Raw genomic sequence first — 27,522 nt, forward strand, 5'->3', positions numbered from 1 at the left:
TTGATTGTTGGGCGCGCGGGTGGCGCAGTTGGTTGCGCCACTGCCTTCGGCTTAGGTCGTGATCCCAGAGTCCTGGGATTGAGCCCCGCACTGGGCTCCCAGCTCTGCGGGGAGTCTGCTTCTCCCTCTGACCTTCTCCCCTCTCATCTCTCTCTCACTCTCTCAAGTAAATAAATGAAATCTTTTTAAAAAATTTATTGATTGGGGGCGCCTGGGTGGCTCAGTGGGTTAAGCCGCTGCCTTCGGCTCAGGTCATGATCCCAGGGTCCTGGGATCGAGTCCCGCATCGGGCTCGCTGCTCAGCAGGAAGCCTGCTTCCCTTCCTCTCTCTCTGCCTGCCTCTCTGCCTACTTGTGATCTCTCTCTCTGTCAAATAAATAAATCTTTAAAAAAAATTATTGATTGTTATTATTGTGCTGGGTTATGTAAGAGACTGCCCCCTGTTCTTGGGAATGTATGCTTAAATAATTAGGGGTGTGATATCAGTAACCGACTTACCAATAGTTCAAAAAATGTATTTATACGTAAAGAGAGAGTGCGCATGTGGCCTGATGTTCAAAATAAGTGAATCTGGGTGGGGGGGGGGGGGTATAGGGGGGGTTCTTTGAACAGTTCTGCTACTTTCCCCTAGGTTTTAATTTTTTAGGTATCAGAACACAAATAGCTTTTCTTTTTTTCTTTTCACAAAGAACATTTTATCCATTATATAAATAACATGTGTTTGCTATAAATACTTCAACCAACATAGAACAGGATAAAGAGAAAAGTAAACATTACCCGAGAAACTCTAGCACCCAGAGATAATCACCATCAACATATGCAGCCTTCTCCAAAGTCACCTCTCACAACTTGGCCCACGCACATGATTTTTGCTTTACCTGCAATTGAAAGTTAGATATATTATATGCCAGATCTTTTCACACACAATTAATTTAATCTTTACAACCACAAAGGAAGCGGGCATCATTGCCACCCCTTCCAGCAGAGAGATGAGAAAACAAGCTCTATACCCTGGTTCACACCACTCCTGAGAGGTGGGTCCTCTTTCCACCCACCCTCTCCTCCTCTGCCTATAAGGCCCATGGCAAATGCCATCTCCTCCGGGAGGCTTTTCTACACCACGCTGTCCAGAATGAGTCACCTACCTCTAGGCCCTACAGGAAGCTTCAAGTCCCCACAGTGGCTGATTTGCAGCTCTGAGGGCTTTTCCACAACATTAATAATATTATTGGCAGCGTCCCTGTCAACCTGGGAGAGCTTTGGGGCAGGTACTGTACCCAACCTGACAGCGTCTTTTCCGGGATTCACTTGTCGTAAGTGCTTCCCGTTTCCTCATTTGAACTGGATTCCAGTCAGGGTCACTGGATGTTTGCTTAAAATGAGTCATCATCTGAGAAGGCTGAGATGCTCCCAATTAGGCCTGATGCTATTCCTGTGCTGATTACAGCTAGCACTGATCAAATCAGTCTGGATTTTCCTTGGGGTGATCCCCAGCCTCCTTTTTCCAGTTTTTCTTTCTGAGGCCCTCCTTGACCTTCTGACAGAGACCTCCCAGAGAGAAGAGGAGGGCAGACAGTAGAACATCTTAGGTGATCTTCCCTGTCCTCACCTAACGGATGGGTCATAAGATTTTCAGGTTTGGAAGGGAATTCTTAGCAGAAACAATGGCCTTCAGGGTGCCTGGCTGGCTCGGTCCGGTCCATAGAGCATGCGACTCTTGATCTCAGGGTAGTGAATCCAAGGCCCACGCGGGGTGTGCATTGTACTTAATTGAAAAGGAGAGAAAAGGAAACAACAGCCTTCAAGGGCTAAAGAGGTATTAGGAGGTAATGAGAGCCTGGGGGAGAGTAAATGTTCTGTCTGAACATGTTCACGTGCTACACTCAAAATCACCAAAACAGCCCAACATCACCCCTTAGCAATCCAGATTCTGTTTGTTACACCTGAATCTAGATTCTGTCTTAAACCACTTTAAAATGGGAAGACTGGGAGAAGGAGGTTACACAATGGTACACAGTGTCAGAGGAGTCCAGAGCCATCAGTGTTTCCAAGCAACACATTTGTCATCTCTCCTCTTTCAGCAACTCACTCACTCTCCCTTTCAAGGTATCACCTGAGAGCTAGTTTTGCTTGCCTAGTAAATGGAATCATAGCCTTTCACAGATGGATAGAGCCATCTCAGGCCATGCCTATCTTCAACACTTCAAAGAATTGAGGACCAGAGAGGTTAAGTGACCTGTCCAAATTACACAGTAATTTAGACAAGAGACAGTAGGTTTTTTTGTTTGTTTTAAGTAAGCTCTATGCCCAGCGTGGGGCTTGAACTCATGATCCCAGTAATCAAGAGTAACTTGCTCTACCAAATGAGTCAGCCAGGCACCCCAAGATAAAAAAGAGCAGAAGCCAGATCTCTGGGGTCCTTTTCAATACACACGGAAAACAATTCATTCTGTGAGTATGAGGTGGGTATAAGGGGAAAGGAGAATGTTTTAGACCTTTCTGTCTCTCTGCAGCTTCTTTTTCTTTTGTTTTTAAAGGATGTTTTGAAGAGAAAAGCAGGCTGTCTCTGATTAGTTTGGTTCACTTTAACTGAGTGTTTTAAATTCCATTGTGATGCCTGAAAACAAACTTAATCACTAATTGTAAATGGAATAAATAACAATATTTATACTGGTACTAAGAGCTACTAAGGCTGCAGACTTGCCATTTAGTGAGATCAAAGACAAATGCCTGAATTATGCCAGACATGTGAGGAATGTGGAGAGAAATTCCCAAGATCCATCAGGGTGCCGGTGCGGTGCTCCCTTAGGGCTCCTAGAGAAAGGTGGTAGGCTTGGCCTCCCAGCATTGCAGAGGAGTTTGCCCCCTCACCCCCAAGGGTTACCTCCCCTGGTGGGAAGTTGCTGCTAACAGATGATTCTGTTAAAGACCACTCAAACCACATTCTCCTCTGGGTTCAAGCCCAGGGCTCCCCATCAGAATTCATGACCTTTTTATTTTTTTTTTTAATTTTTTTTTAAGATTTTATTTTTATTTATTTGACAGACAGAGAGAGACATAAGTAGGCAGAGAGGCAGGCGGCGGGGGCCGGCGGGGGGAACAGGCTCCTGGCTGAGCAGAGAACCTGATGTGGGGCTCAATCGCAGGACCCTGGGATCATGACCTGAGCTGAAGGCAGAGGCTTCAACCCACTGAGCCACCCAGGTGCCCCTACATGACCTTTTTAAACTTTGATAAATAACCATAATTAAAATAATTCATTCCCCCCACAAATAGTAATTGAGTATTTACTATGTACCAGGCACTGTTCTGGCTCTTGGAATCCAAAGGTGAGTGAGACAGAAAAGAATGTTGTCTGTGGAGGAGCTTAAATTGTGGCCTCATGTTTCTGGAGAGTTTCCTGATACCAAATACTTTTGGTAGATTATTTTCTCCTTTAAGAATTCTTTTGTTGAGGCGCCTGGGTGGCTCAGTGGGTTAAAGCCTCTGCCTTCGGCTCAGGTCATGATCCCAGAGTCCTGGGATCCAGCCCCACATTGGGCTCTCTGCTTAGCAGGGAGCCTGCTTCCTCCCCTCTCTCTCTCTCTCTGCCTGTTTCTCTGCCTACTTGTGATCTCTGTCTGTTGAATAAATAAATAAAATCTTAAAAAAAAAAAGAATTATTTTGTTCCAGGGCACCCGGAACAAAAGAATTTATTTATTTATTTATTTAAGATTTTATTTATTTATTTGAGAGAGAGTGAGAGAGAGCATGAGAGGGGAGAAGGTCAGAGGGAGAAGCAGACTTCCCACTAACCTGGGAGCCCGATGTGGGGCCCAATCCTGGGACCCCAGGACCATGACCTGAGCCAAAGGCAGTCGCTTAACCCGTTGAGCCATCCAGGCAACTGGAAATAATTTTTTAATAAATACTTACAGGAATTTTAAAAAAATGCATAAATGCAAAAGAGCATTAAGAATAAAGTTAAGGGGGTACCTGGGTGGTTCAGTTGGTTAAGCAACTGCCTTCAGCTCAGGTCATGATCCCAGGGTCCTGGGATCAAGCCCCCCCCCCACGCCCCTCCCATTGGGCTCTCTGCTCAGCAGGGAGCCTGCCCCCTCCATGTTCTGCCAGCTTGTGATCTCTGTCAAATAAATAAATGAAATCTTTAAAAAAAGAAAAAAAGAAAGTTAAGGGGGTCGCCTGGGTGGCTCAGTGGGTTGAGTGTCTGTCTTGGTCTCAGGTCATGATCCCAGAATCCTGGAATCGAGCCGTGCATCAGGCTCCTTTTTCAGTGGAGAGCCTGCTTTCCCCTCTGCCTGCCGCTCCCCCTGCTTGTGCACGTGCTCTCTCTCTCTGACAAATAAATAAAAGTTAAGGGGCACCCGGCTGGCTTAGTCGGTTAAGGCTCTGCTTTCGGCTCAGGTAATGATCCCAGGGTCCTGGGATTGAGCCCTGCATCAGGCTCCCCGCTCAGTGGGGGAACTGTTTCTAACCTCTCCCTCCGCTGCTCTCCTTGCTTGTGCTCTCTCGCTCTCTCACATAAATACCTAAAAGGGGCGTCTGGGAGGCTCAGTCCTTAAGCCTCTGCCTTCGGCTCAGGTCATGATCCCAGGACCCTGGGATATAGCTCCACATCGGGCTCCCTGCTCAGCAGGAAACTTGCTTCTCCCTCTCCCACTCCCCCTGCTTGTGCTCACTCCCTCTCTCACTGTCTCTCTCTCTCTCTGTCAAATAAATAAATAAAATCTTTTGAAAAAAGAAAAAAGGAAAAGGATATGTGTTCCTTTACGAGCCGCTTGGGATGGTGGGATCACTTCATTTGCCAGCTAGTTTATTTGAGGCAAGATGTGGGGATCCAGCGGGCCTCAGCATCCTCCTCCACAACACGGGGGTGACGGTAACAAGTGGTGGCTGATCTGATTGACTGTCAAGAGCGGTTCACTGTATATTGTGCAGGGGGTATATTTATCAGGTATTCTTTTTTTTTTTAAGATTTTATTTATTTGACAGATCACAAGTAGGCAGAGAGGCAGGCAGAGGGAAAGGAACGGAAGCAGGCTCCCCGCTGAGCAGAGAGCCCGATGCGGGGCTCGATCTCAGGACCCTGGGATCATGACCTAAGCCGAAGGCAGAGGCTTTAACCCACTGAGCCACCCAGGCGCCCCTATTTATCAGATATTCTTATCTTTATTTATAAATGAGGAAGTTGATGATGTGAGATTGCCCACAGTCACCCAGCTAGCAAGAGGTGGGAGCTGGGACTCCCACCCACCTTGGTCTTCCAAATGCCGTCACCCAGCTTCCCCAAATCTCCAGGGAAGCTGCCTTTAACCCACGATCTTGGGTCTATCCCACGTGACCCAGGGGTTGATTTCCCACAAAATATCAGAATCCCCAAGGGGTGCTTGTTAGAAATGCTGAATCAGAATTTTTTTAAAGTATTTTATTCATTTATTTGACAGAGAGAGGTACAGTGAAAGAGGGCACACAAGCCCCGATGTGGGGCTCGATCCCAGGACCCCCGGATAATAACCTGAGCTGAAAGCAGACGCCCAGTGACTGAGACACCCAGGCACCCCGAATTAGAATCTTTTGAGAGCTGGGGATTAGATATCTTCATTTTAAGCAAATCCTGCTCTGCAGTAAGTCCAAGGACCTCTGGACTCTGCTCTTCATTAAAAAAAAAAAAAAAAAAAAAAAGATTTATTTATTTATTTATTTGGCAGACAGAGATCACAAGTAGGCAGGGAGATAGGCAGAGACAGAGGGAGGGGGAAGCAGGCTCCCCACTGAGCAGAGAGCCAGATGTGGGACTTGGTCCCAGGAGCCCGGATCATGACCCGAGCTAAAGGCAGAGGCTTTAACCCAAGAGCCACCCAGGCGCCCCAGCATCTGACTCTTGATTTCCGCTCAGGTCATGATCTCAGGGTCCTAAGAACAAGCCCCACCTAGGGCTCCTTACTCAGCAGAGAATCTTTTCTCTCCCTCTCCCTCTGCCCCAACCCCCACTCATTCTCTCTCAAATAAATAAATATATACACCCCCAAATAAATAAAACCAAGCTTTCAGGATCATTATGAGAATTAAATAAGTAGACACCTCTCCAGGTTCTTGTGCTCCTTGCACTTAAGACAGTATGTTTAAATGTTAAAAATCTATCCTACAGCGGCACCTGTGTGGCTCCCTCAGTTAAATGTCTGCCTTTCACCAGGTCATGATCCCAGGGTCCTTGAATCAAGCCCCACGTCAGGCTCTCTGCTCAGTGGACCACCTGCTTCGCCCTCCCTCTCTGCCTGCTGCTCCCCCTGCATGCGCTCTCTCTGTGTCAAATAAATAATTAAAACCTTAAAAAATTTTTGTCTCACCAATGTATCCCCAGCTTCTAAGATGTGTCTGGTGCAAAGGTTTGGGGAAGAGCTAACATTTATACAGTCTGCTGGGGTCACAGCCGATCCTCAATAATTAAAATGCACACATGTACGCATATGTACATACATATACACATGTAAGTATGTGTGTGTGCGTGCATATGTAAGTGCATGTGTGTGTGTCTGAAATTAAAAGGAGGAAAGAAGGACATTTGAGAGAACTCTCACGGGGTGTGGGAGTCGTCTGGAATCAAGGGCGCAGGTAGTGGCAGCGAGGATGACACGGTATTTGGAATCAGAAGCTCGGGATTCAAATCCAGCCTGGGCCTGCCGGGCTCTCAGGGGCGGCTGCGGGGAAGGCCAGACAGCCCGCCTCTCTGGGTCATCTCCCTTTACCTACTGGGTCTTCTAAGTACCCTCAAACCCTTTCCGGAAAGACCTCAAACATAAAACACCAGCCCACTGGGGGGGTCTGATGCTTCTCTGAGCCTCCGGTCCTCATCCGTGGGTTGGGGCCGGGGGCTTTAGTGAAAGCACCTGGCAACGTGGGAGCCCCTCCACCTACCAGGAAGGGCCGAGGCGCAGAGTTGGACCAGCAACGACTCGCCCAAGGAAAAAGCCCTAAAAGGGAAGTCCACGTTGAAAGAAAATAAAGGTGGCTTCCAGGCCGGAGCTCTGCACGGGGCAGGGGGACTTCCCCGCCCCCAGGTGCGCAGCCCGCGCCGCCCACCCCGGGCGCGAGGCGAGGGCAGCCGCGCTCTAGGACCCGAGGAGGAAGAGCTGCAGGAGACGGTGCCTCCAGCGGGTGCTGCCGCGAGCGGCCGGCCGAGGGGCTGGAAATGAAAGTAAAGCGCTCCGGAGCCACATGGACCGAGCTGCCGGGGCGGCGGCGCCGGGAGCACGATGCGGCCGCCCGTAATTAAATAGCATTTACTCTTATTATTACTAATAATAATAACGTAATCATACCTCTAGTCATAGCATACCATTTATCGGGCTCGGCGCAGGCCCGCGGGGAGCGCAGCCCGGCCGAGGTGAGTGCTGCGCGCGGCCCGAGCCCGGCGGGGCAGAGGCCGGGGCCCGACCGCGTCCCGGCGGCGGGCGCGGGAGGGCTCGGGGGCGCCCCGGGGGCCGCGCCGGGCCGGGAGGAGGCGCGGGGGAAGCCCGGGCCAGGCCGGAGCTGCGCGGGGCCACCCGCAAAGTGCATTTTGCAGAAATAAAGAAAGAGCCGCCAAATCCTCATTTCCTCCTTTTTGGGGCTCCCCCTCCCCGTCCCCGTGCCCTGCCCCAAAGTTTCAAAGTTGTGCGGCCGGGGGCACCTGCCGCTGGGTGATTTGGCCGCCCCTGCAGCTCCCGGTGTGGGGTGGGGGAGTGCCTTGGAATTTTCTTGCGTGGGGGGCTCCCGCCTCGGCGTCCGGAGCTTTGGGGTGCGCGGATGCTTTGCCGGCCCCCGCGAAGGGGGTCGAGGGGGCTGGCAGGGGCGTTTCTGGCAGCGCGCCCCTTCCTTTTGTGTGCGCCTTAGTCCCGCAGCGCCGAGAGTTGAGGGGACCGCAGCAAGGGCCGAGGACCGCGGCCGCCGACGGGTCGCCTCTGTCGGCTGCGGCGGCCACGCGAGCCCGGGGATCCCGGGCCTGCGGCCCGGCCGGGATTGGGGGGGGGAGGGGGCGGCAGGAAAGGGGGGCGCGGTCTGGGCAGCGGGGCATTTCCGGTCGCGAGATCCATCCCTGGGCTGGGAGGCCTGAGCGGCGGGTCGCTGTGCCAGGAGCGCGCGGGGACTGGGGGGGTGGGGGTGCAGCTCCAGGGCTTGGGGGGCGCCCCCCGGAGATGGGCGCCCCAGAGTCACTGACCCAGGCCTCCGACCCCCTGCCGCCCTCAGAGGGCCTCCGGTACCCCCCTCTTTCCCGCCCCGGCCCCGGGCCTGCTCCCTCCTCTCCCCCCTTTCCTTTTTAAAATCTCTCTGGCTCGGATATTTATAAGGTGCCTGGTTTAAGGGTCTTGCACAGAGACAAAGCAGTTTTCCCAGGAGGAAAACAAAACAAAACGAGAACGTAGAAACGTTGCCCCTGCCCCTGATGGCTCTGGTGCCAACATGGCATCAATGGGGAAGAGTAGGGGCTGGGGCCAGGAAAGGAGGGCTGGGGAGTCTGTGGCTGGAGAAGGGGGCTTGTCCTGGACTGGGGGACTGGGGGCCAACAGCAGCTTTGTCGGTTTTCTGGGGTTGTTCACAGAGACTTTGGTGTCTAGGCACCAGACTTTGAACCCCAACTTCTTACCATTTTCCTCAGCATCTGTAATTCATCCAGTCCCATGAAAATAGCAGAATGCAGATCCTTGAATATTCACACAAATGGGATAATTATAGAACATTTAGCAACTGTTGGACACAAAATTCCAGCGAAATCTTTATTTCTACTACTGAGACTACTACTGCCCCTCTCCCCACATACAACCACACCCACCAGAGTCTTCCTTCCCCATTTTGACTTGCCACAGAAATTGGACTGTCAGGTAGAAATGATGCCTGTCCAAAATGTTGTTGGGGCAGATTGGAGGCCCGGGGTACCCAAAGCTGGGAAGGTGAAACCTGTTTTGAGGAGGGATGAGATCTGAGGATGGGGGAGAGATTTTGTGGTCCCTGAGCTGGAACCAGGTTTGTGCTCAACAGAGGCCGTGAATTCTAAGCTGTTGGCTTTTTGTTCGGGACGGACAACGAAGAATGCGGGGTGGGTGGATTATTGGGGGCTAAGAAGCTCTGTGGGATGAGCTAGTGTCTAGGTATAAGAAAGTTAAGGAGTCAGTAGGTTTGGATTTGCGACTCTGAAAATAATAATCCCTTAAATAGAACTTTTTCGTTTATAACAAAAGGGCTTTCACATATGCTCATCTGTGCTCCATAGCAACCATGTCAGGTAGACATTATTCAGTCCTCATTTTCCAGATGAGAAACCTGAGGCTTCTAGAATCGAATGTCCCCCTGGAAAGTCACATAGCAGAGCTAGGATTCCTACTTAAGTGTCCAGACTCCGAATCTTCAGCCTTTCGCAGGGGCCCGGGGCCACCTTCGCAAATTAGTTTTCGAATCCCTTCTGTGAACATGGTAAGATGCTGTGGGGCAGGTTTGGGGTTGAGTTTGTCGCTTAGATTCTGGCTGGAAGGAGAAAGTCAACTCTAGCAGAACCCACGAGAGGACCAGGACCGAGCCCTGCTCAGGACTGGAGTCAATGCAGTGGGAGGGAGCAGAAGAGAGAGCTCTCAGGGTGACCTGGCAAAGTTAGGGAGGGCCTCTGGAAAGTGGATCTTGAGCTTGACAGAATGGGGAGGTCTGGCTAGGGAGAGAGAAGAGGAAGGGAATTTCTGGGATGGCCACAGTTGCTTCTATGCTGGGAGGTTGACGGGTAGTCTGACTCTTACAGTGGTTCCATGAGGGGGGTGGGCATTTATATCTCCATTTCACAGATGGAAAAACTGAGGAACATGGGATTCATGTGGCTGGCCGGATGTCAGCCAGCTGGATCGGAACCCAGGCTTCTGTGACTGTTGAGTATGTATGACGGGATTGGTATCAGAATTGGCTCGCCTCCATTTCAAATGTGTAGACAAAGAACAGAGACCAGGACAGTCTGATTCGGCAAACACAATAGCGGTGGGGGCTTAAGCCCAAAGACCAGCAAGCTCCCCGAGGCGGGGGAGTCTTACTGAACTCCCTTCTATCCTGGGGCCTCATGGGGCTGGCCCAGTGAAAGTACTTAGAAGATTTCTGGAAGCATGCCTGGAGAAGGCAGAATGGTGGAGAAGGACGACTGGGCTCTGAGTGCGGAGTCTAAGTTCACTTCCTCAGTGCCTGCGGGTGCCAAGCTTGTTGTTTGGAAAGGAGAAAGATATGGGTGATTAACTTGAGCTTCCCAAGGGCAGACACTGGGTCTGATTCACCCCCTGTGCCCCCAGGCCCCTGTGGAGGTGGGAGGAGGACACATTCAGCCAACGTGCTGTCATACTGAGTTATACCCCAGTGTAGAGGAGGAAGGGTTTTTTTTTTTTTTTGCCCTAGATGGAAGGTCTTTCTAGAACTGCCATTTCGACACTTGGGAGGTGGTTCAGAAAGGCCAGAGAAGGCATCCTGAGGAAGGCCCTTGGGCTCTCTGGGCCTCAATTTCCCTTTCTGAAAACAAGCCCTGAGGTTGGATGGTGTGTGATGGTTACCTGTGGGGAGAAACCCAGTGCCCAGGGATCGGGGCGGGAGAGTCAGATGAGAGGAACTACACATGGAGGGGTTTTACAGTTTTTAATCATATAGCTGTTGCCCAAGCCAGCATTTCCTCTAGTCTGGCCCTGTTGTGTGTGAGTGCTTTTTCCTAGATGAGCTTCCTTAATCTTTACAGCAGCCCTACAGGGAAGCACTGTGATTGTCCCCATTTTACAGATGAAGAAACTGGCCAGGGTGGTGGAGCGGCAGAGCCGGAGAGCAGACCCAGGCAGCCTGGCACTTGATTTGCTCTGCGTGGGCCCAGGGACTGGGAGGGACGGGGCAGGCGGTGGTAACCTCAGATGGCAGAGGTGGAGTGTCCCCTGAGGAAGTCTGGCTGCTAGCTGAAGCCAGAGCCTCAGCCTAGGCTGATGGAGTGAGGGCTACGTGTCAGCTCCCAGAAGCCTCCACAGGAGCCAGCTCCTTTCATCACATTTAATGGCCCGTAGAAAACGAGCTGGCTTTCCTTTCTCTGTCATCACCAGCTCCGGGGCTCCTTCCTGCCTTATTTATTTCCCCAGGAAGTCTCTTTCTCAGCTAGCGCCCTGATGGCTTCTGCGGGTCCTCCCGTCAGGCCGTGGGGGCCACTGCTGCCTTCAGAACCCAGCTGGGGCCGACTTCAGTTCAGCTGCGGGGCCCTGGCCCCCACTCAATGCTTGATGGCAGCAGTGACACTTAGGGACACCGGCCACAACACGCTTAAGGCTGCTGTGTGCCAGCCCTGTGCTTGGCGCTTCCTGGGCCTTCTCTTACTGAATCCGCTCAACAACGCTTTGAGGCAGGAGCAAATTTTAGCTGCCCCATTTTGCAGATGAGAAGACTGGGTCCAAGATCACCGGGCTGTGGTGGAGCTGGGACACAGAGGGTCAGAGGGAGCCAGGCACTCCCCAGCCCAAGCCCACTCTGCAAGAGAAGTGCCTTCAAGGTATTTTGTTTATTTACTTAGCCATCTCTGTGCCCAATGTGGAGCTCAAAGTTGCTACTCTGAGAGCAAGGGTTGCATGCCCTCCTGACTGAGCCAGCCGGGCGCCCCACAAGTTCTTTTATTTTTTTTATTTTTATTTTTTAATTTATTCTTTTTTTTTTAAATTTATTTATTTGACAGACAGAGATCACAAGCAGGCAGAGAGACAGTTAGGGAGAGGAGGAAGCAGGCTTCCCGCTGAGCAGAGAGCCCGATGCGGGGCTCGATCCCAGGACCCTGGGATCATGACCTGAGCCGAAGGCAGAGGCTTTAACCCACTGAGCCACCCAGGCGCCCCCCCCACAAGTTCTTTTAGTCTCCAAGAAGCTCTTATCTATCCAGAAATCTCGATGATCTATCGTTTGTATTGTGCTTTGGGCCATATTCTCAGGAATCCTCTTGATACTCCTTTAAAAGGTAAGAAGTCCTTGTTTTGCAGAAGAAGAAAATGGAGGGGTCACCCGCCCTCCAGCTCTTCCTACCCTGTCCACACTGTGACTTGGAAAGGGAACAGGGTGTCACATTCCCTGGGCCCGAGAGCCATGTCTTCCGAAGTGCTGGGGTCAGCCAGCAAGCACCCAGTGATCACTTGCTGTGAGGGCTGTGGGGGAGGTTGAGGATGTGACCCTTCTGGGGTTTACAGAGGTTCACCTATGCTCTTGTTCTCTGGAGCATCCGTGTCATGCCATGCAGCACAGAAACTTAGGGCAGGGAGTCCAAAGTCCTGATTTTCATTCCCAGCTCCAGCACATTCTAGCTACACATTCTGGGGCATAATCATATTGTCACTCTTGGCCATCCTCTCTCTCTCTCCCTCTTTTTTTTTTTTTTTTTTTAAAGATTTTACTTACTTATTTGCCAGCGAGAAAGAGATCACAAGTAGGTAGAGAGGCTGGCGGGGGTGGGGTGGATGGGGGAAGTGGGCTCCCTACTGAGCAGAGAACCCAATGTGGGGCTTGATCCCAGGACCCTGAGATCATGACCTGAGCTGAAGGCAGAGGCTTAACCCACTGAGCCACCCAGGCGCCTGGCCTCAGTCTCTTGTTCTGTGAAATGGCCTGACGGATTCAGTCCCATCTTCCCTGGGTGTGCTATGAGACTCAAATGAAGAGAATTTGAAAACTCTAAAGACCAATAGTGTGATAGCATGGTTGTGGTGGCCATAACCTCCAGAATCTTCTCCACTGCCTACCTTGATCCAGGCCCAGACCACTGCAGTAGCCTGCTAACTCATTTTCCAGCTTCCCCTCTTTTCATCTATCCTCAATGCAGCAGCCTGATGGATCTTCTCAAGATTTAAATGGGACCTTGTCAGTCCTCTGCTAAAAAGATTCCAGTGGCTTCCTGACACACACAGAACACAGTGCTGGCTCCCCAGTCTGGCCTGCACATAGCTTTCTAATGAGCCTTACTCGTCGCCTTGAAACTTGCTTCCTACTTGGCTTGCCCTCACTCTAGCGGTGCAGTGACCTGGCCTTCTGTCTTTTTCTCGAACATTCCGAGCTTGTTGCCACCTTAGGGCCATTACCTTTGCTGGACCCTCTGCTGGTACGTGCTCACCTGCCTTCTGTGTTCCCATGTCTGGCTCCTTCTTGTTTCTCTTGAATACTGACTCCCTGAAAGGCCGTCCCTTCCTGCCACATTTCCAATTTCAGTTTGCTCCTCTAACTCTTCTCTGTAGCTTTACTTGTCTTGTGCATTTAATATGGGCCTGTTTATTTGTCTTCCCACGCCTGGACCTCGTGTTCCATGAGGTCAGGGACTTTCTTAACCTCACTCCCCCAGCATCTGGCACATAAAGGTGCTCTGTGGTTATTTGTTGAGTAAATGAGTAATAGTAGCAGGGTGGTCCCGAACAGCCCTTGCCAAAAAAGGAGTGGCCTAGATAGATAGAAACTGCAAAGCAGGGGCGCCTGGGTGGCTCAGTGGGTTAAAGCCTCTGCCTTTAGCTCAGGTCATGATCCCAGGGTCCTGGGATTGAGCCCCACATTGGGCTCTCCCCTCAGCGGGGAGCCTGCTTCCCCACCCCCCTCTCTGCCAGCCACTCTGCCTGCTTGTGATCTCTGTCTGCCAAATAAATAAAAACTTTAAAAAAAGAATCTGCAAAGCACTTGGTGTTGACTGATCAAAAAGCACTTTTTGTAAGTTGCCAGGTGCACTCTAACTGTATGGGTGCAGGAGAGATGCAATCGTCTGATTTCCTCCTTGATATGGGTGTTAGGGGCGTGGTATGTAAATGTGCAAAATTGTCTTGCAAGTTGGGTATCATTAGCTGCACCTCCCAAATGACAAAACCGAGGCTCAGAGAGGTGCCCTCAAAGCTGGGGGAGGGGGGGCCGTGCTGGGATTGGAACCAGGTCTCCCAGACCCTTGGAGACAGAGTTGTGGGTTTGAACCGTTCCTGTGCAGTGTGGCCCCTAAGTTGTGAGCGGAAGGCAAGAAAGTCAAAGCCTTTTGTAACCTGAGTGCTGCAGACAGGAGGGTTCTGCTCTGCCACCTTGGTTGACTCTTGGTTTGGCTGAGAGCGGAGGCCGGAGGGACGTTTCCTGAACTTTGGTTTCTGTTCAAGGTAGCACAAAGAAAGCAAACTGCAAGTTGCTGAGGCCTGTGGGCGGTCCATGTCTTATGTTCATTCCTTGACAGGTGGTTTCTGGCGGAGCCAGCGGTGGCCCTAGTGCCTCTAGCTCACTTCCTCAGCAGCTGGGTGGCCCTGGGCAGGTCAGAGATACCCCCCTCCAAGCCTCATTTCTGTTTAAGACTAGTTTTTTCAAGCCTAGCTTTTCTGTGGAAGGTGGGGATACTAGCACCTGCCTTTGAGATGATGGTAGGTACAGGCAGGATTCCAAGTTGTCTCTGTACCACGGACCTGTTGGGCAGCCTGGGGGGAGCCCAAGAACAGCCTCTCAGAAGACTGTTTTTATTATTACTTATTTAAATATTATTATTTATGATTTTATTATACAGTATTATAGTATAAAAATGCTATTTTATTATGATTATGTTTATATTATTATGTATATATGTATATTAAAATGCTATTTATTATTTTATTATATAAAATTTATTTATTTATTTAAAAGATTTTACTTATTTATTTGAGAGAGAGAGAGAGCACGCGCGAATGAATAGGGGGAGGGGCAGAGCTAGAAACAGACTCCCCGCTGAGTGCAGAGCCTGCCACTACACAGGGCAGGGCTCAATCCCTGGACGCTGAGATCAGGACTTGAGCCGAAATCAAGAGTTGGATACTTCCCCGACTGAGCCACCCAGACACCCCAGAATCCCGTTTTTATTTTATTTATTTTTTATTTTTTTTTAAGATTTTATTTATTTATTTGATAGAGAGAGATCACAAGTAGGCAGGGAGGCAGGCAGAGAGAGAAGGGGAAGCAGACTCCCGGCTGAGCAGAGAGCCCGATGCGGGGCTCGATCCCAGGACCCTGAGATCATGACCTGAGCCGAAGGCAGAGGCTTTAACCCACTGAGCCACCCAGGCGCCCCAGAATCCTGTTTTTAAATGCATAAAGTAAAATACACAGGATTGCAAAGGAAACAATACTGAACTGTGGCTGGGCTCTTTTATCAATGCACTGTACAATGAGATCTGGCAGTGAGTCTGATGGAAGCGCCATAATTTTGAAGTTGGGACGAGCGTGAACAATATTTTGTTGTGTCTGCAGCAGCTGAAATATGACAGGGAAAGAGCTGTGATTTCTATCACGACACTATTGCAGTGTATTACCTATCTTTGGAGTTGAGGGAAATGCTGTATACCAGGTAGGGGTTAGTGAAAAGAACTTGTAAATGTTTTTTTTTTTTTTTCCCCATCCAAGTTCATGGCCCCTGAATACTCACCGTGGGCCCCAGGTTCAAAACCCTTGCCATAAAAGGTGCATGACACCCAACACATAATCTCTAGAAGTGAGCCCAAACCCCTCCTCTACCTCTTTGGAGCGAGGGTCCTCAGGTGGGCAGACAGGGTGCACCATGCCTTGTAGGGATAGATGCTGACCTGGAATTCTGACTAGTGAGGTCGAGGACGGCGAAATGGAAGCTTTGCTGGTCTCTGAGGAAGCTGTCGAGCACCTGGTGAGTCAGGAGGCGCGTCAGGCATCTTTGGAGATGACGTCACCTCAGGTGTGTTCATGCGGGGTGTGGCAAGTCTGTAGTCTGCACTGGCTGCTCCCTTTCCATGAAATCTGGGGTAGGTGAGAGCCAGGCAGGTGGAGTGTGGGATGAAGCTGGAGGCAGCCCATGGGGATGGGGGAGGAAGCACCTTTGAGTTGGGAGGTAAGAGTGTGTGGGCTCCAGAGCCTAGCTGCCACGGTTCAAGTCCCCACTCTGTCACTTACAACCTGTGTGGCCCTTGGAGGTTAGTTCACCTCCTTGTGCCTTGGTCTCCTCATCTGTAAAATGGGGATGATAATAGTACTTTTTTACGGGGTGTAGTGAGTTTTTTTTTTTTTAAAGATTTTTTATTTATTTGTCAGAGAGAGAGGGAGAGAGAGCAAGCACAGACAGACAGAATGGCAGGCAGAGGCAGAGGGAGAAGCAGGCTCCCCGCCAAGCAAGGAGCCCGATGTGGGGACTCGATCCCAGGACGCTGGGATCATGACCTGAGCCGAAGGCAGCCGCTTAACCAACTGAGCCACCCAGGCGTCCCTGTAGTGAGTTTTTTTTAAAAAGATTTATTTATTTGAGAGAGAAAGAGAGCGTGGGGAAGGGCAGAGGGAGAGAGAAATGTTAGCAGACTCCTTGCCGAGCTCAGAGCCTGCTTCAGGGTTCGATCTCACAACCCTGAGATCATGACTTGAGCCGAAACCAAGAGTCAGACGCTTAACTGCACCACCGAGGGGCCCAGAGAATTACGTATTATATTTAAAGCTCTTCAAACAATACCTGGTAGGAGAAAAAGCTTAATCAAGGACTGAAATCAGCATCTTCACTGCTCTTGTGCGCTGCCCAGAGACAAATCGGATGCAGCTCCTGCCTTCACGAAGCTCATAGTTTAGTGAGAGATGAGGACGGAAGCACACACTGTCGGCTAACTAGGGTGAGTGCAATGGTTGTGGTGAGCTTTGGGAGCTGCGTTAGGGTGGGGGTTGGGGAAAGAGTCTTCCTGGTAGAGAAGCCACCTCAGCTGGGCTTTAAAGAAGTACCGGGCCCTAGCCAGGGTGGGAAGGAAGCAGCGGGTGTGAGGGCTGCTCCAGACAGAGCGGGCAGCTTGGGTCTGACATTGTCAGAGTGAAACCTTCCGGGCCGGCCATGGGGCTGGAGAGGAGGCCAGGCACTCCCTACAGTGCTGTGTGCCTGAGATGAGCAGCTTGGCCTTTGTCCTTCTGGTCGTGGGTGACATGAAGGTTTTGTTTGTTTTTCAACTTTTACCCACAGGAAGTAGCAAAAATAGTACAAAGGGTTCTCTTCACCCAACTTCACATGATGATGGTATATACGTTTATGTTATCAAAATGGTTCACGTTTTCAAAACCAGAAAATTGGTATTGGTACATCACGAGCCTGTAGAGCTTATTCATTTTTCACCTTTTATTTTTTTAATTTTTTTAAAGATTTTTTATTTATTTATTTGACAGAGAGAAATCACAAGTAGACGGAGAGGCAGGCAGAGAGAGAGAGAGAGGGAAGCAAGCTTCTTGCCGAGCAGAGAGCCCGATGTGGGACTCGATCCCAGGACCCTGAGATCATGACCTGAGCCGAAGGCAGCGGCTTAACCCACTGAGCCACCCAGGCGCCCCTTATTTTTCACCTTTTAAAAACAAAAACAAAAACAGCTGCATTCATCTGTGTATGCGCATGTGTGCACCCGGAAGGTTTTTTTTTTGTTTTTTTTTTTTTTTTAATTTGACAGAGAGAAATCACAAGTAAGCAGAGAGGCAGGCAGAGAGAGAGGAGGAAGCAGGCTCCCTGCTGAGCAGAAAGCCCGATGTGGGGCTCGAACCCAGGACCTGGGATCATGACCTGAGCTGAAGGCAGCGGCTTAACCCACTGAGCCACCCAGGCGCCCCAACCCGGAAGGGTTTCGAGCAGGGGAGTGACATTGACATATGTGTTGGACAAATACTCCTGACCACCAAATGGCAGCAGATTGGAGGGGGCTTGTTGGAGGCTGTTGGCAGGGGATGCTGAGGGCCTGAGAGCCGTGGTCATGGAGATGATGGGAGGAGCTGCAGAGTGAACTGTTTTAGAGGTAATTGTGGAAGGAACTGGGGATAGGTAACAGGATGGCAGTTGGAGCCATGACTGGAGTTTGGGGGAAATGGAGGAGGAGTAGGAGCAGGGGAGATGCTGCTGAGTTAAGTTTGGAATACAGTAAGTTGGAGGAGCACCAAACTGGGATGGGCACCAGGGAGGACTTTCTGGGCACGGAGGCATCAGAGCTGGGTCTTAACGGATGAATAGGAGTTGGCTAGGTGCATGTGTGTGCGGAGAGGGCAATCCAGTGGGGAGAGGGCATTCCAGGTAGAGGGCCCGGGATTTGGAAAAGCATGGAGGTCCTAAGCAGCCTGGGTGTTGGACATCTAGGTAGCACCGCTCAGAGTGTAAGAGATGTGAATCTGAAATATTGGGGAGGGGGCGAGCCTGGCGGGAGGAACTGATTTGTGAGTCATCGACATTACTCGTGAGGTCATGAAATGTAAGAGCTCATCTGGGGAGAGCATGCAGAGTGAGGAGAGCAGGAGCATTGTCCCTTAAGTGCAAGCTCGGACACATTGGTGTTGAGACCCGGGCAGAGGAAGAGGAGCCCCTAACAGACAGAATAGGACCGATCAGAGAGGTGTGAGAAGGACCTGGCAGTTATTGCCAAGAGTCCCCGAAAAGGTGCGTGACAAACTGTCCCTCTACTGGACTCAGCAACCAGGAAGGAGGTCCCTGGGATGGGGAGGAAACTTGGCAAGCACCTTTGGTAGAGTGAAAGGGGGGTTGCTGGGATATGGGGAGTGGAGTGGGACGTGAGGATGTAAAGACAGTATAAATTACTGTTCCACAAAACATGACCAAGAAAAGGAGGAGAGGTTGTGCATTATTCAGAAGGGGATTGAAAATCAGGGGAGAGAGTTTGAGGGGTGGGGGAGACTTGAGCATGATGACAGGTTGAGGGATCCTAGGGCTGGGTCTGATTGCTTAATGGGCAATAAAGATGGTGATGTGTGTGGCCCCAGGGCCAGGCTGCTGGGATTTAAGTACCAGCTCTACCATGTGCCAGCTGTGTGACCTTGGGGAAATCACAGAACTTCTTTGTGCCTCTTTTCTCTTTCTAAAAATGAGGATGATAGGCTATCTCACAGGGTGTGCTGGAAGGTACTATGTATAAAGAGATCATGACATGCCAAAAAGAGAGAGAGAGATACCATGCTAGCTCCTAGCAGTTGGTAACCCCTCAGCAGATGTTATTACTTGGTTATTTCAATGTCCATTTTTTAATTTATTCAACTCATTCATTCTTATCTATATAATGCCTGGGTTGGATGAATTGATTCATTGATCCATTTCTTTTACCACCATTTATGGAGCACTTGCTCTGCACCAAGGACAGGGCCAAGGCTTTGAGATTTTGAAGAGGCTGGTCTAATGAAGATCTGAATCTCTGAAATTCTGTGATCAGCAAACTGTTCTCAAAAGTGAGGGAAATAAGGGTGCCTGGGTGGCTCAGTTGGTTGAGGGACTGCCTTCAGCTCAGGCCATGATCCTGGAGTCCTGAGATTGAGTCCCACATCAGGCTCCCTGCTGAGCTGGGAGTTTGCTTCTCCCTCCTACCTTCCCCCTTGCATGTTCGCTCACATTCTCTCTCTCAAATAAATAAATAAAGTCTTTAAAGAAAAAAAAAAGTGAGAAAAAGAAAAAGTATGGTTCTCTCATGGTTTTCAGGTCAATGGTTTGGTCTTTCTCCTGCGAAGAACAGCCCATGGACACTTGGGCAGAACTGAAATCACTGGGTTTGAAACCAGACTCCTGGTTTTAAGGCTCCACTTGGCCTCTGAGGCCTACCAGGCTGGCCTCAAGTCAGCCATCTCATTTTGTATTTTAGATTATAAGGTTAACACTTGCTCTGTGCAAAAATCCAAATCGTGCTGAAAGTGTTCTGTGTCCTGCTGCCGCTTGGCAGATCCCAGTCGCCAGAGGGAACCAGTTAAATTGGAGACTGTCTTTCAAACGTCCTCTTGATATAAACACACATTGCACACAGATGTGATCATACAACACAGAATGTTCTGGAATCTGCTGCTTTTTTTTCTTCCTCAAACATGAATGGCGGCATCACCATGACGAGGCATAAAATAGATTCAATAGCTGCATTGTGTTCCATGGTAGGGCATACTATAGCTCAGTGGATTAATTCTCTGCTGGTGGACGTTCAAGCTCCCTCTGGTTTTTCAAAAAAAAAAAAGAAAGAAAAGAAAAAAAAATTCCTGTACAAACATAACTGATTGTACGAGGATTTTAGTAGGATAAATTCTTGGAAGTTTCTGGGTCAGAAGGACAGGGCACTTTATGCTGTAGGAGGCTTTGGGCTGCAAGTAACAGAATTCCTCCCTCGGAACGAGACTGTATTATAATCTTACGTGATAAGTGAGGCAGAGCAGTTCCAAATCAGCTGATGTAGGGGTCGGACAGGTCACTCAACAGCTTCGGTCTCTCTGTTCCGCCCTCCCCAGTGTGTGCGTCGCACTACTCGCTGTCCGGCAGCAGCAGGAAAGGAAACCTCGGTTCCATTTTGAGTGTGAAGAAAACCCTTCCCAGAAAACCCTTGGCTGACTTCCCCTCCTCTCTCATTGGTCAGGATGGCGTCACGTGTCCATGCCTAACCCAGTCACCGGCGAGTAAAAGGGCCATTATGATTGGCTGAGCCCCGTGCAGGTTCACCTGGGAAAGGAACTGTCTGGGGGCTGTGCGGGGAAGGGTGAAGGGCAACTGGGTGCCTTGCTCTTGTTGGTGGGTGTTGCCACACTGCTTCACGGAGGTGCTGCCAGGCCGCGCTCTCGGTGTACTTGCCAGGGTGGAGCTTGCCCGTTCCTCTGACAGCGTCCACTGGGCTCTCCTCCCACGGTAGCCTCAGAGGTGCGAAGCGGCATCGTGTTGTTTATCCCATGTTTTATCAGTGCGTTCGAGTGTCTTTCCTTCACGATTCATTTAGCTCCTGTGCCTGTCCCGTTTATGTTCTTTGCCCCTCTTTTTAAGTAATCGTAATGATCATACAGTAGCCATGGTTGATAGTAAATGCTTATTCCGTGCCTGACATCTCATTGAATCTAGCCCCCCAAAATCTCAAAAGGGTATTAGCATCCTTGGGACGCCTGGATGGCGCAGTCAGTTAGACGCAGGACTCTTGATTGCGGCTGGGGTCATGATCTAGGGGTGGTGGGATCAAGCCCCGAGTTGGGAATCCCGACTCAGTGCCGAGTCTGCTTCTCCCTCTGCTCCTCCGACATTCACGTGCTCGGGCCTACTCTCGCGCTCTATCAAATAAATAAATAAAATCTTCCAAAAAAAAAGAAGAAGAAGAAGAAGAAGAAGAAGGAGGAGGAGGAGGAGGAGGAGGAGGAGGTACTACTGTCCCTGTTTTAGAAATGAGGGAAGTGAAACACAAGAAATCAAGCAACTTGTATAGTTAATAAGGAACAGGGCTTGGATTTGAACTCGCTTGTGAACCTGGGTGTATGGTCACATACTGTGCTGTCATGCTGAGGGAATTGTTTCCTGTTGGTCCCTTAATTCATGGCTGTTTCTGGGAAGAGCCCTTTGAGGTAAGCCCAGCTTGAAATTCCCAAATTGTAAGAACATGGACCTAGAGTAGGGGAGAGGGGACTGCCCCGCCTGGTGATGGGATCCTGGAAACTCAGGCCTGTTTTCTCTTTGGATTTTTTCTCTTCCTTCCTTCCTTCTTTCTCTCCTTCCTTCTTTCCTTTTTTTCCCTTGCACTTTTTGCTTTAAAAAGAGATGAGATTTGTTTGACTTACGTGCTTCTTGCTCTTCCACCATGTGCCCTGACCAAGTATGCCCCACCCCATCCTCATCCTCAAGGAGCTGTCTCCCTCTTCAGCTGAAAACAAATGCTCTTAGAACCACTGTCTCAGTCAGCTGGAGATGCTGTAAGAAATACCATAGACTGGGGTGCCTGGGTGGCTCAGTGGTTTAAAGCCTCTGCCTTCGGCTCAGCTCAGGTCATGATCTCAGGGTCCTGGGATCAAGCCCCACATTGGGATCTCTGCTCAGCAGGGAGCCTGCTTCCCCCTCTCTCTCTGCCTGCCTCTCTGCCTACTTGTGATCTCTGTCTGTCAAATAAATAAATAAAATCTTAAAAAAAAAATACTGTAGACTGAGTGGCTTACACAACAGAAATTTATTTTCTCACAGTTCAGGAAGCCAGGAGGCCGGGATTAAGGTGCTGGGAGATTCAGTTTCTAATGGGAACCCTTCCTGGCTTGCAGATGACTGCCTTCTCTTTGTGGCCTCCTCTGACCTTTCCTCCCCTGGTATGCAGAGAGGGAGAGCTCTCCGGTGTCTCTGGCCCCATCCTATGACCTCATTTAACCTTAATTATCTCCTTAAAAGCCCTATTTCCAAACAGTCATAATGGGGTTAGGGCTTCAACACAAACATTCAGTGTATAAATTCTGCCCCTTGCCCTCCCAAATTCATGTTTTTATCATATGCAAAATGCATTCATTCCATCCCCACAGCCCCCAAGGTCTTAACTCATTCCAGGATCAACTCAAAAATCTAAGGTCCTAAGTCTCATCTAAATATCTAAATCAGGTCTGGGCGAGACTGGAGGCAGATTCATCCAGAGTAAATTCCTCTACTGCTGTGAACCTGTGAAACCAGACAGGTTATGTGCTCCCAAAAAGCAATGGTGGGACAGGCATAGGATAGATACTCATTCCCATTCCAAAAAAGAACAGTCAGAAAGAGGAGAGAGGTGAAATGCAATGGGGCAAATTCCATTTGATTAAAGGCTTGAGAACCATCTTCTTTGACCTGTTCTTCCTTGCTGGCCCACCAGGGTGCAGCACAGCCCCCACATCTGTGCGAATCAGTCACCCCGCCCCCCAGCTCTGAAAAGGAATCGGTGACCCCACCAAGGCAGTTCTGATGATTTGTGACACAGGGTTAAACTTTCCTTTTCTTGAAAGATAAAGCATGTTTGCCTCCAAATAGCTTTATGGTCCAGTCCTGTAGCATTTGAGAAGTCCAGCAGCTTTCCCACATTCCGTCATCCAGTCTTCTTTGTCCCCTTTGGTTCTAACTGGTAGTGTTTCTGCTAGTATAATCCCATCTGATAGCTAATTTGATATGTGCTTCATGCCCACACTCATCTCCTTATCAAATGGTTGCTCAGGCACATCATTAGAGTTCCCTTCAGGACACGCTTCCTCATATTTTTGCAATAGGGATAGGCTGAGAATTTTCCAATTCTTTATCTTCTGGTTCCTTTTGTTTAACAATTTCTTCTTCATCTCTTTTCTCTCAAATTTTACTATAAGTGGTAAGGAAGACGCATGCTACACCTTCCATGCTTTGCTTAGAAATCTCCTCTGCTTAGCGGCACCTGGATAGCTCAGTTGGTTGAGCATCTGACTCTTGGTTTTGGCTCAGGCCACGATCCCGAGGTTATGGGATGGAGTCCTGTATTGAGCCCTGTTGGGCTCTGTGCTCAACGTGGAGTCTGATTGAGATGCTCTCTCTCCCTCTCCCTCTGCCTCTACCCCTATTTGTGCTCACTCTGTGTGTGTGTGTGTGTGTGTGTGTGTGTGTGTCAAATAAATAAAATCTCTTTAAAAAAAAAAAAAAAGAAAGAAAGAAATTGGGTCTCCTGGGTGGCTCTGTCGGTTAAGTGGCTGCTTTTGGCTTAAGTGTGATTCCAGGGTCCTGGGATCGAGCCCCACATCGGGCTCCTTGCTCAGCAGAGAGCCTGCTTCTCCCTCTCCTGCTGCCTACTGCTCTGCCTATTTGTGCTCTCTCTCTGTCTCTCTCAAATGAATAAATAAAATCTGAATGAAAGAAAGAAAGAGGGGCGCCTGGGTGGCTCAGTGGGTTAAGCCGCTGCCTTCGGTTCAGGTCATGATCCCAGGTCCTGGGTTCAAGCCCCGCATCGGGCTTTCTGCTCAGCAGGGAGTCTGCTTCCTCCTCTCTCTCTGCCTGCCTCTCTGCCTACTTGTGATTTCTCTCTGTCAAATAAATAAATAAAATCTTTAAAAAAAAAAAAGAAAGAAAGAAAGCAATCTCCTCTGCTTAATAACCACTTTCATTGTATGCAAATTCTACCTCTCACAAGGAAATGGAACACAATTAATTAATTTTTAAAAGTTTATTTATAATCTAAAAAAAAAAGTTTATTTATAATCTTTATACCCAACATAGGTCTTGAACTCGGGACCCCAAGATCAAGAGTCACACGCTCAAGGCACCTGGGTGGCATAGTCAGTTGGGCGTCCAACTCTTGGTTTCAGCTCAGGTCATAGATCTCAGGGTCAAGGGCTTGAGCCCTGCAACAGGCTTGTGCTCAGCACAGAGTCTGCTTGAGACTCTCACCTTCTGCCCTTCTCCCCTTCTCTCTAAAATAATCTTTTTTTTCTGAAGATTTTATTTATTTATTTGACAGACAGAGATCACAAGTAGGCAGAGAGAGAGAGGAGGAAGCAGGCTCCCCGCCGAGCAGAGCCCGATGTGGGGCTCGATCCCAGGACCCTGAGATCATGACCTGAGCCGAAGGCAGAGGCTTAACCCACTGAGCCACCCAGGTGCCCCTTAAATAAAGAAATCTGAAAAAAAAAAAAAAAATGCCACATGCTCTATTGACTGAACCAGCCAGGCGCCCCACTAGAGCATAATTTACCCAAGTTCTTTGCCTCTTTATGACAAGGATCACCTTTCCTCCAGTTTCCAATAACCTGCTCTTCGTTTCCATCTGAGGCCTCATAGGAACTGCCTTTAACATCCTTATTTCCACCAGCCATCCCTTCATGGCAATCAGGGGTTTTTCTAGCCGCACCTCCAAGCTCTCTCCACCTCTCTCCACCTCCCCACTCTCTCCCCACAACATGCATTTCCAAAGGCGCTCCATATGTTTTGGTGTTTCTTAGAGCAGCACCCCTCCTCTCCGTACCAAAATCCATACTAGTCTACTCAGGCTTCGGGAAAAAAATACAGGATCAGAGCCCTACCTTATGACCTCTTTAACTTGACTTCTTAGAGGCTTCTCTGGTCCTTAGAAGACTTTATCTCCGAGTATAGTCCTGTTGGGGGGTAGGGCTTCAACATATACACTTGGTGGGGGACACAAACACTCGATTCGTAACAACCACCTATTAAAATGTTCTTACCAGAGGAAGGAAACTGAGAAGGAGGAAAGGGTGGGGACGTTAGCGGCTTGCTAGGACTGGGGCTTTTGCTCACTTGGCACATCGTTTTTTGTTGTTGGTGTTGGTGGTGGTGTTTTAAAGATTTTATTTATGTATTTGACAGAGGGAGAGAGAGAGAAAGCCAGAGAGTGCAAGCAGAAGGAGAGGGAGAAGCAGGCAGGGAGCCTGATGCGGGGCTCCATCCCAGGACCCTGGGATCATGACCTGAGCCGGAGGCAGACGCTTAACTGACTGAGCCACCCAGGCGCACCGACATCTCCACCGAACCTTCTTTTTCTTCATGCTGTAACAGTATCCCCGCAGCCTGGTTTCCTGGCTGGATGGTGAGCCCTTCAAGGGCAGAGATTTTGTTTCTGTCATGGCCGAGTCCCCTGCACCCAGAGCAGGACTTGGCACAACGGAAGAGCCACTCACGTTTAATGGCAGAATCGAGGGCACGGTTGTGCTTTGCCCACTTCCCCCAGATCATCCAGGGCCACTGTCCAGCAGCCTGTGTGGTTTTCCTTTCCAGGCGGTGTGCCTTATGCTTTGCCTGCCCTTCCATGCGGGCATCTGGCACTTAGCAGGTGCTCTGTAGCTCGTGTTCTGGGAGGGGCAAAGCCAGATCATGGTACCAGACCATGCAGCTGTTGGGGTGGTTTGTGCCTCTTCTGTCGCTGGCAAGGACCACTGGAGTTACCAGCAGAAGGCCCTTTGATCAGGCGGAGGTAACCCCAGTATCTGGTGTGTGGTAGGCACCCAGGAAATGTGAGTTTTCTTCCCTGCTGCCACCTGTCTCTCTGCCTTCCTCCTAGCTGTGGGACAGGCCTATTGGCTGACCCCTGTGGGCAACCTTGGAGTGGGCTGCGGCCTGGGCTTCCCCATCATCCGAGCTGGGCAGAATGTGGGATGCCACAGGGGATTGGGGAGTTCAGGTCAGGCTCGGTGCACATGTTTCTGGATAGGTGTCCTGTAAGGACTGTCCCTTCTCTCCCAAGCTCCCCAAGAAATCTGTCATTCTCCTTCACATCCAACTCAAGGAACACTTCCTGCAGAGCCTTCCCTGGCTTCCCCCAATGGGCCCATCTCTCCTTCCTCTCAGTGCCCAGGCCCTTTGCACTCACAGCTAGCCTGTACCGTAGCTGGTGACTCACCTGTCTTTTCCCTCCTGCTGGACCAGGAGTTCTTGGAGAGCAGGCCTGGGCCTGAGCCACCAGCTCATTTCGTAGCTCCCCTGCCCCCATGCCTAGCACCGAGTAGGGAGGTCATGGATGTTGATTGGACTGAAGTATACCCTGGCTTTCCGGGGCTATCTCTGCCCTTGGCACAGAGGAGACTATCTCACCAATATGTTGCGGGAGTCAGAAAAATTCCCAAAGGAGGGGGCGTGGTGGTTTCCTCTGCATCCTGGGTCCCTGTAAGATCTGGGCCTCTAGCTTGGTGTTACTTTGTATTACTGTGAATTTTAGCGGTGGTTGTACTCTCGCTGGGGAGGGGGCGTATGAAGGCCTAAGGCGTATGGATCTCTGCTGGGCATCCCTGGTTTATTAGGGCCAATCTTGCACATTGTGGCACTCTCTCTTTAAGCACCACTAGGGCCCAGTCCCTTAGGGCAGCCCTACCAACTTCTACTAGCCTGGGTGTGTTGCTTTTGAGATGAAATCTAGTTGCCAGCCCTGGCCTAGGGCCTTTACACTCAAGAGAATGACCCTAGCATCATTGGTAATAGACCCAGGAGCAAGACGTTGGAAGAAGCATAGTATTTTCACGCTCAAGTCTTCCCCCAAATCACCCCACAGACACATCTGCCTTTTCTGGGCCACGAGTATGCACCAACACCAAGGACAGGCTTAGGTGCCTAGGAAGATGACCAAGCGGTTGTCTTTGACCAAACTGTGTCTTTGAGGAAGGAAAGCAGCAGCATTTTTACTGATGTGAAGTCGGTAGTTCCGGGCCTGGCCCCCACGGGCTGGCAGAGCCTCACTTTCCTCATCTCTCAAAATGTGGCCCCAGAATGGCCCAGCCCTGGGGTCATTGATCAGGGTCAGATAAAATGTGGGAGATAACAGGGATTTCATAAACAATTGAATGGCGCCTGCCAGAAGGCCCTCTCTCCCTGACACCAAGCAGCCAACTCCTATTTACCCTTGAAAGCCCAGTTCAGAAGTGGTCCTCTTGTCACTTTGACCCAGGTCAGAATCCAAGCCCCATCCCTCCCCACCACCTGGGGTGTTTCCTGTGCCCAGACAACCAGACCAGCCTCCTCATTGCCCCCCACCTCGCTGAGGCCATCACTGGGCCGGGAGGAGCGGGGGTGGGGGGTGGACAGGCCCTCCGAGCCTTCACATCAGACCTGGCCCTCACAAATGTAGCCACTTTGTTGTGCCTGATCACAGCCTCTTCTGTTCGCCACAGAAGTCTGGTTTGAGGTGGAGGTGGCGGGATGTCCCTTCCACATCTGTAAGTCGGTTAGAAGAGCTGTGTGGAGGGTGGGCACCCTCACCTTCTCCCCTGTATGTAATGGGCATACAGCAGATACTGAACCGAATGCCCAGCATAGGAATTCTGGTCCAAAAGCTAACCCTTGCTACGTGTCTGCCATCTCC

General features: G+C 50.1%; 2 protein-coding genes across 6 annotated transcripts in view; one reads left to right on the plus strand and one right to left on the minus strand.

The window, feature by feature from the left end:
- Positions 1-855, minus strand: part of RANGAP1 (Ran GTPase activating protein 1) — a 32,351-nt gene extending 31,496 nt beyond the window's left edge. The window contains exon 1 of the mRNA XM_047741746.1: positions 778-855. The gene's annotated coding sequence lies outside the window, so the exon portion shown is untranslated. The remainder of the gene's footprint in view (positions 1-777) is intronic.
- A 6,112-nt stretch (positions 856-6,967) lies between these two features.
- ZC3H7B (zinc finger CCCH-type containing 7B) overlaps positions 6,968-27,522 on the plus strand; it is a 57,886-nt gene continuing 37,331 nt past the window's right edge. Inside the window, exon 1 of one of the 5 annotated variants that reach the window (XM_047741739.1) lies at positions 6,968-7,385. The gene's annotated coding sequence lies outside the window, so the exon portion shown is untranslated. The remainder of the gene's footprint in view (positions 7,386-27,522) is intronic. The other 4 variants (XM_047741738.1, XM_047741740.1, XM_047741741.1 and 1 more) reach the window with 4 other exon arrangements.

Source organism: Lutra lutra, chromosome 8, assembly GCF_902655055.1.
Source record: "Lutra lutra chromosome 8, mLutLut1.2, whole genome shotgun sequence".
NCBI lineage: Eukaryota > Metazoa > Chordata > Mammalia > Carnivora > Mustelidae > Lutra > Lutra lutra.